Source organism: Urocitellus parryii, chromosome 6 (assembly GCF_045843805.1).
Source record: "Urocitellus parryii isolate mUroPar1 chromosome 6, mUroPar1.hap1, whole genome shotgun sequence".
Taxonomy (NCBI): Eukaryota; Metazoa; Chordata; class Mammalia; order Rodentia; family Sciuridae; genus Urocitellus; species Urocitellus parryii.
In genome coordinates, this window is record NC_135536.1 from 153,402,444 (window position 1) to 153,412,209 (window position 9,766).

The following is a 9,766-nucleotide window of genomic DNA, read 5'->3' on the forward strand; positions in this document are numbered from 1 at the left end:
TGTATATAGACCCTGTTTCCAAATAAGGTCACATCCTGAATTGCTTACATGCTAAAGACTTTGACATAGGTTTTTTTGGGGGATGCAATTTAACTCATCATCCCCACACACATACAAAAACTACCATGTTGTGTGACATTGAGTGTTTCCTGAACATTTCTGGACAACTTCTTAAAGGATAAAATCAAGATATCAACATCCCCCTTGTAAGATAGTTGGGATGATTTATTTAGTTAAAAAGATGACACCCTTATATCTTGCCTTATAAATATTAACTACAGTTATTAAACAAGCTACATATACATATTCATGCACATGTATCAGATTAATTATCTATCTTAAGTTTATTAAAACATCATGTCTAAGGAAATATGATGGTCAATTTTGGCCAAAATGGAAATGGATATATTTTATTTGACATATGTATTTTTATGTGTGATATGTATACATTCCTAGCCATTTTTATATTTTATTTTAAGAAAGAGTCTTGCTCAATTACCAAAGGCTGACCTCAAACTTGTGATCCTCCTTCCTTGGTCTGTAAATACATGTTGATAAATGTCTATATTTATCAACAAGGTATAGGGTGAGCATAGCAGGAAGTAGGTTTGGAATTTCAATTGCTCTCTCCCTCCCTCTCTCTTTCTCTCTGACTGTTCATCTCACTACACCCCTCAGAACAGCTCTTCATGTTCTGTGACAGAGATACCAAGATCCCCCACCTTCTTGAATTATATTCTGGAGAGGATGCTTAGATATAAAATCGGACAGTTTCTATATCATGTGCAAAGTGCTAGGACAGTAGGGTGAACTAAAGGGAAGAATTTGGATCAAGATGGAGGGTGCCAGAAGCCTGCCTTTGTTTTGAAGATGAAAACCCGGCAGGTGATGATATGAGGGGCATTGCATGATCCACCAGGACCCTGAGCCACTCAGCAGCACCAACAAGTCATGAGCCCAAGTTTGTTGAACTCCCCTATGTTCCAGGCATTATGCTGCATTCTCCTGTATTCCATTTGTGCTTCACAAACACCCCTGAGGAATCATTTCCATTTCATGGCAAGAGCAAGATGTAGCACGGGTAGTCTGAGGCTTGCCTCAGTGATGAGCCTCTGCCAGCTTTTAAACACTCCATGTGGACTAAGTGTCAGGTTTGAAGTCAGATCTCAGGAAGATGGGTTGGAGCTGCCCGCAGGGACCCAATGTCAGGGAGAGTGAAGAATTAAGGAAAACACCTGGAGAAGGGGAGGGTGTGAAGCTGGGATAGTGAGCTTTTTGGATTCTTCTGTGGGGAACATGGGTGAAGGGGGTGAGCCTGGAACAGGGAATCAGTTAGGAGCCTTCTCAGGTTGGCTGAGGGCTTCAAGGGGTTCTTATTCTTGCATTCTTCCCACAGGGAGGGTATGAAAGGAGCTAAGGACAAGACCAAGAACGGTACTCCCAAGTGCAATGGTAGACCTTCCCCCTGGCTGAATTATTGAGCACTCTGCATCTGTTTCCTCACAGCTTCTAGAATCTTCCATTTCCCACTTATGTGTTATTTCCTAAGAGGTGCATACTGGGTTCATTTGCTCCTGCTTAGGGAGTGTCTCCTGAGTTCTTCTCTTGGAGAACAACTAATTTGAGGACCAACACTGCTGCCACTGGCAGTGGGTGCACCTGGAAATTCCCTAGGTGCTTGGGTGTTCTAGCAAACACAACAGTCCCCACGTATCTGAAGTTTTGCTTTCCATGGTTTCAATGGTGGTCTGAAAATAGTAAGTGGAAAATTCCATAAAGAAAGATTTAATAAATTATTTAAAACTGATTACAGAATGCTGTTGTAATTGCTCCATTTTATAAATTGTTATCGTTGCTCTCATACTGTACCTGCTTTATAAGGGAAACTTTATCAGACGAATGTACGCATAGAAGGAAACAGGGAGAGCTGATATTATTTGAAGTTTGAGGCATCCACTGGAGTCTTGGCATGTATCCCTTCTGTATAAAAGGAAACTATTGTGCAACACTTGCTTAGTTATTTATTCCTTATTACTTATTTGTTCTTCTCTCCCCATCCAGTTTCCTTCTCATGAAGATCTCCATTAAGAAAGCTGCAAGTTTTGGGGGAATAATATCTGTGATGTCTGGCCACTGATTCTCAAGGTTAGTTCCAAACGAGCACTGAGAAAGATGTGAGACATCCTTGGATCTTTGCAGTGCCTGCTGCCCATGAAAATGTTCTTCAGGTGCAAAAGGACACGTAGGCTCTGTCACAAATCTTGCCTCCAGTCTCCTCACCCTCCCATGTTTCATTGTTCCACCTAACACTCCTGATTCTGATATTTTGCTTCAATGTTCATTTCCCATCTGTCTCCTATTACTAGAAGGAAAGCCCCCAGAGAATATCAGTTTTCTCTATTTGGTTTCTGTTATAGACTGTGCCTGGAACATAGTAGGCATTCAATTAATATTTGTTGAACAAATGAATGGATGAAACTGCTGCGTGCATTTAGTCCTTTTTTTTTTTTTTTTTTTTTTTTACCCACTGGGAGGTTCCAGGAAAGTGCAGCTGGGCCATGGCTGATCTTTGGGAGATGTTGACCTGTAATTGGTGTTAACCAGTCACAGGCTCTCCCTGTTTCTCTTATACCCAGGAGCCTGCAGGCTACTGCCTTCTAGCTTTCTTCAGTTTCAAGGATAATCTTTCTATTCATGACTCTTATTTGATATCAATAAAAATATACTACTTGATTAATGCCTGCAAGCCACCAGGAGTTTTCCATTCATTGCACTACTTAATCTTTCCAACACTCCAACAGCCAAAATTTCCTAAAACATAAGGAAGCAGAGTCTCTGCAGAGTTTTGGTCCTTGTCTGAGGTGTTAGGGTTTAAGTGGAAAAACCTCAATTCCACCTTAAGTTTGCTGATCTCCTATGTACCTATTTCTTAGTCCAGGGAGTGAGGACTAGAAGACAAGGAGAAGAACTGCCCAGTGAGCTCAGGGACTGTATGCAGGGGCATCCTGCTGCACAACAACCCTTTTCTCTAGGATTATATCAAAGTGGGGATAAGAAGGGAGGAGGTGGGTGGGGTTCTCTGTGTTTCCAAACAGCATGAATGACTAGTTTCAAACAGGATAAATTGCCAAGAAGACATTGCAAATGATCTGATCTAATAGCTTCAATAACACTTCCAAGAGCCCTTTCACAAGCTTTTATAAGTGTAAAAGTTTTTCTTATCCCTTGAAATCTCAGGTATCTCTCAAAGGACTTGCAAGAGGAAGGAGCAATTGCAAGATCTGAGCAATCGTACAATGGTAGAATCAGGGACAAATGTTTGAATTGTTGGGGAACTCGGGGTGGTTTTGAAGGGTGAGTAGGAGTTTTCTCGGTAAAGAAGAGGAGAGGAAGGACATTCCAGGCAGAAGAAAACCAGTGTGACAACTCTTAATCCTGAATTTCCTGCTTGTGCCCCTGGGCACTCCCCTCTCTAACTGTGCTTCATCTGTCCTGCTTCCTGGTGTGTCCACATAGTCAAGGGCAGTTTCTGGCACACATTGGCCACTTAATAAATACTTGTGAATACAGAACAGATGGTGTCCCCATGCTCAGCAGTGTTTGGTGGTGGGGAGAGCCATTCGTTTTTGCTATCTTGGGTGTCACACTGTCAATCTATTGCCACACCACTTTTTCTGTTTCTTCTCACACCTCACAGGGGAGATTCTTGACTTAAACTAAAATAGTGGCCCCCACAATAATGTCCCCACTTGGTGTCCATGTTCACTGCATTGATCCTTTTCACTGCTGTGAACTTGATATTCCTGAAGAGCAGTAAAAGAATGCTGTCACCCTGTGCTCAAAACCATCAATGACTCCCCTCTCCCAATCATGCTAAGCACATGTACCACTCCTGGTGTTCAAGAATTACACAAGGAGACAGCTAGACTTTCTCAACTTCACAACTTAAGTTTATCTCTAGGATTTCAGTAAAACTGAAATATTTTCTGTCCCCAGAACATACTCTCTATTAACTCACCCTCAAACCTTTTCCTCAAGCTGTTCCCAGGACATGAAAGGGCACTCTCTCCCAAGTTCACCTGCTGAGATCCTTTTGTCTCCCAAGGGTGATGGTGATGATGGGGTTGATGATAATGATGATGATGATGATGGTGATGATGATAGTGATTAGTAGGATGGTGATAATGATCATGATGATGATGATGACAGTGGTGATAATGGTGGTGATGATGGTGATGGAGGTATATATCTCCACTTCTAAATCTACTCACTACATTTATAATCTTTCTCTGTCTCCTGGGAAATTTATCTATGTGGATTCTATCAGCCAGGCTCCCATGCCCTTTGGTTTCCTGTTGATTGCTTACAACAACTATCAGTGGAAGAAGTTAGAAGTTAGAAGTTTTCTTCTATCAGTAGAAGAAAAGTTTGAATATTTATTCTCCAAGTTCTCTCTTTGCTGGGTCACAGTTTTGCACTTGAGAATTCCTAGTTCCTTTCCTATAGTTAGAGCTTTTGCCAAATTCTGCTAATACTTTCCACCTTACACATCTGACCTAGAGTGGTAATGGCTCTCTGTGGTCACCAGTCCCAGGTGGGTCACTAACAAGTTTCCTTTCCATTCTAACCATCTGAGAAAAACTCTCTACATTTTTCTCTCTTCAGTCTATCATTTGTGTTTCTTGGTGACACCTCAACATATACAATGACAGATGATGACAGCAATGGTGACAGTGGTGTTAGACTCCAGTGGAGAGTTCAAGAATCCTAATGAGCAACTCATGCAGAAATGCTCCAGAATTGTGACTGAGACTGGCACGATGCCTTTCGTACTGTTTATCAACTACTGTGTAACAAGTTACCCAAAACTCAGTGGCTTTAAACAATAGTAATGATTTATTATTTCTCATCCTTTTGCACATCAAGGGTTTGATAGGGCACAGCAGGATGGCTTGTTTCTACCCCATCTTGTCTATGGTCTTCTATGGAAGGCTTTGAATTCCAGCTGATTCTGGCTGAAGTCTTTGTGAAAAAAAAAAAAAAAAGGCTGAGCATTTAGAGACACAGAGAGAATGATCCAGGCTGAAGCCATACTGCCTCCTAAGACCTATCCTTGGAAGTCATGCAGGGTCATTTCCATCATGTTTACTGTTTTAGGCAGTTGTAAAGGGCCACTCAGGTTCAAGGGGAGGCTATGTACGTCCCACCTCTTGATGCAGACTATTGGATGCCATATTGTATGATATGGACTAATGTGATGTGGGCCACTTCGAGATCTCTACATGAATCTTCATGTGTCACCCCCCTTTTTTCCCTTGCAGTGACAATCATGGGACGAAACATGCTGAAGATAACAGTTCCTCAAACATCAAGGAACCTGAACCTCTAAGTCATCACTTGGAAGATAGCCTCCTACTCCATATTTGACCTATATTTGTATAAAAATCAAACTCCTGGGGTATCAATCCTGAGATTTAGTGATTTCTAAAAGAATGGAAATTTACCCATGTCCCTAAACTTCCTCTGAGCCTGTGTCTCTCTCTCCCTATATTAACAGCACATCTCTCATGACCGTTAAGGACTGTGGCTAATTTCATTTTCCTTCCTATAAACCACATACTTCTCTCCACCCCAGGTATTAGTAAGCAGTGGGATGACTATGGGAAAGAGAAGGAAATCATGGGTGGCTGACTAACAGGATCACTGTTTGCAATTAAAAAGGTTTGGCCCAACCAAACAGTGGAAAAGGGAAAACGTTAACACAAATGCAGTTCAGTCCTTGTCTGATGGATCACGGGGAAGATGGAGATGGTTGTGCTGGAAGTGATTGGCAGGGATGTGTCTGCAGCCGCCTAACGCCACCATGCAAGACCTTGTCTGAAGGAGGAAGTCAGCTTCATGTCCGTCCCAATAAAAATCCTGGGAAAAACATCTGTCAGGTGATATTTAGAGCTGACATTTTCATAAGGATCCAGTCTATAGAGGGTTTCGCGGGGCTTGGAAAACCATGTTCTTCTTTCTTTCTTTCTTTCTTTCTTTCTTTCTTTCTTTCTTTCTTTCTTTCTTCTTTCTTTCTTTCTTTTCTCCTCCTCACCTCCTGTAATTAAACAGTGCTCACAGTATTAAACATATGTGTACAGTATGACCTTTTAAAACAAGATTTTTATTTCAAAATAATTTCGATACAATGATTTCAGTAATACCAGTTTAATCATAATAATTTAATACATAGTATTTCCTTTCTGAAGCATTGGACAGTAAGTCACACACATCATAGCTCTGAACCCCTGAATACTTCAGGGCATATTTCCAAAAAGATAGCAATAATTCTATATAACCATAGAAAAATGGTCAACCTCAGCACACTTACCATCAATATGTTTTTCTAACCCCCCATCAGCATTCTGATTGCATCCATAATTTGACTCAATCATGTTCAACTTGGATCCCCACCCCAGTGCTTATCATGTCTTGTGATCGTTCCTTAGCCTGGGACATTTACATCCCTACACCTTTTTTTTTTTTTTTTAAATGTATGATACTGAAAGTTTTGAGGAATTGAATCATTTTAAAACCAGCATGTTCCTTACATTCATCCTTTTCATTTCCTCACACTAAATGCCCATCAAAATCCATATCAGAGGCAACTAACTAGTTAATTGGTAGAATGGTTATAAATAGGTAATCTACCTAATTATCACCTTGTTCTTTCCTCCATAATTGATGGTAGTGTACTAAAATATGCTTTTTACTGAGGTATGATTTATGTCCATTAAAGTTTGTCCTTTATATTGTACAGTTTCATGAGTTTTAGTAATGTATTTAGTCATGTAACCAACACCAGAACCAAGGTTCGGGAGAATTCCACCCTCAAAAATGTTACCTTGTGTCCTCTACCCTTTAATAGTCAAGCCTCTCCTTCTGGTTCTTGGAATCACTGAGCTATTTTATATTTACATAATTTGGCCTTTTCTAAAATGTCATATAAATAGAATTATATTTATGAGGCCTTTCTGTGTCTGGTTCTTTACCTTAGCATATATATATTTGAAGTTAATGCATGTGATTGGATGTGATTTTTATTGCTGTATAGTATTCTGTTGTAGGAATGTGCCACAGAATGCTTGTCTATTTGTCATTTCAAGGACATATATGTTGTTTTCAGTTTTTGGTGATTATGAATAGAGCCATTATAAACATTCATATTCAGTTTTTTGTGGGAACTTATGTTTTTGTTACTCCTGGGCAAACAGAAGTAAGATTTCTGGGTCCCATGGTAAGTACATGTTTAACCTTTTCAGAAATGGTGGGAATTCCCAGGGAGTGATATCGGCCAAATTATACTGTTATACTATCAATGAAAGAAACTATCAATGGAAGTTATAGTATTTGTGTGACTATAAATATGCAACAACAAATCCCATCAAATTGTACAATTATAATGCACCAATAAAAAGTGTAGAAAAAAAGCAATCACTAAACTGATTTCAAAAGTTGCTGTACAGAAATGTTTACAAGTTCTATATCTTGGTATTTTCAGAATTTTTAAAGTTGTTTTAATATGAACTTATTGGCATCTAATGGTGATTTAAATTTGTATTTCCTTAGTGACAAATGATGTTGAACATTTTTTTCTGTAATTATGTGTTCATATATCCTTTTCATTAAAGTGTCTGTTCTGATTTATTTTGAATTATTTGTTTCTCATTACAAAATCTGAGAGGATTTTTGTTGTTGCTGCGGCTTGGTTTCTACATATTATGAGTAAATTCTGTAACATATATATTTTATCAATACCGTTCTCTTCCTATAGGTCACTTGTCTTTTCATTTTCTTAACAATGCTTTTTTTTAAAGTAGCTGTTCTCAATTTCAAAGTGCAATTTGCCAATTTTTTTTTCTATTGTGTGTCGTGTTTTGGGTGTCATATTTTAAAAATGCTTGTTTGGCATGAAGTCAAACAAGGTTTTCCCCCAAGTTTTTTTTTTTTTTTTAAAGATTCACAATTCTATACTTAGTTTTGTAATTCATTTCAGTTTATTTATGTACATGATGTGAGGCACAGACTGAGGTCCTGCACATTTCTATGTGGTGGTTTTGTTGTTGTTTTCCTGCAAAGTTGATATTTTATCAAAGATATATCATAGCACTTCAGATGAAAGAAGTACAAGAAAAAAAAAGACTATTGAAGCCTGGCTCTGTTTGACTTTTTTAAATTGATTTTTTAAAAAATAAATGACAACAGAATGCATTACAACTGTTATTACACATATATACAGCACAGTTTTTCATATGTCTGGTTGTATATAAAGTATGTTGACACAAAATTCGTGTCTTCATACCTGTACTTTGGATAATGATGTCCATCACATTCCTTGCTAATCCTCTACCCACTCCCTTTCCCTCCCACCCCTCTGCTCTATCTAGAGTTTATCTAATCCTCTCTTGCTCCCGCTCCTTACCTCACTATGAATCAGCCTCCTTATATCAGAGAAAACATTCGGCATTTGGATTTTTTGGGATTGGCTAACTTCACTTAGCATTATCTTCTCTAATTCCATCCATTTACCTGAAAATGCCTTGATTTTATTCTCTTTTATTGCTGAGTAATATTCCATTGTGTATGTATACCACATTTTTTTTTTCATCCATTCATCAACTGAAGGGCATCTAGGTTGGTTCCACTGTTTAGCTATTGTACTGCTATGAACAATTGTGCTGCTATGAACATTGATGTGGCTGTGTCCCTGTAATATGCTGTTTTTAAGTCTTTTGGGTGTAAACCGAGGAGTGGGATTGCTGGGTCAAATGGTGGTTCCATTTCCAGATTTCCAAGGAATCTCCGTACTGTTTTCCATATTGGCTACACCAATTTGCAGTCCCACCAGCAATGTATGAATGTGCCTTTTCCCCCACATCCTTGTCAACACTTATTGTTGTTTGTTTTCATAATAGCTGCCATTCTGACTAGAGTGAGATGATATCGTAGAGTAGTTTTGATTTGCATTTCTCTAATTGCTAGAGATGATGAGCATTTTTTCATATATTTGTTGATTGATTGTATATCCTCTTCTGAGAAGTGTCTGTTCAGGTACTTGGCCCATTTGTTGATTGGGTTATTTGTTTTTTTTGGTGCTTAGCTTCTTGAGTTCTTTATATACCCTAGAGATTAGTGCTCTATCTGATGTGTGAGGGGTAAAAACTTGCTTCCAGGATGTAGGCTCTCTATTCACCTCACATATTGTTTCATTTGCTGAGAAGAAACTTTTTAGTTTGATCCTCCCATTTATTGATTCTTGGTTTTAATTCTTGTGCTATAGGAGTCTTATTAAGGAAGTTGGGACCTAATCACACATGATGAAGATTTGGGTCTACTTTTTCTTCTATTAGACGGAGAATCTCTGGCTTAATTCCTAGGTCCTTGATCCACTTTGAGTTGAGTTTTGTGCATGGTGAGAGATAGGGGTTTAATTTCATTTTGTTGCACATGGATTTTAGTTTTCCCAGCACCATTTGTTGAAGAGGCTATCTTTTCTCCAATGCATATCTTTGGCACTTTTGTCTAATATAAGATAATTGTAATTTTGTGGGTTAGTCTCTGTGTCCTCTATTCTGTACTATTGGTCTACCAGTCTGTTTTGGTGCCAATACCTGCTGTTTTTGTTACTATTGCTCTGTAGTATAGTTTAAGGTCTGGTATAGTGATACCACCTGCTTTACTCTTCCTGCTAAGGATTGCTTTAGATATTCTGGGTCTCTTATTTTTC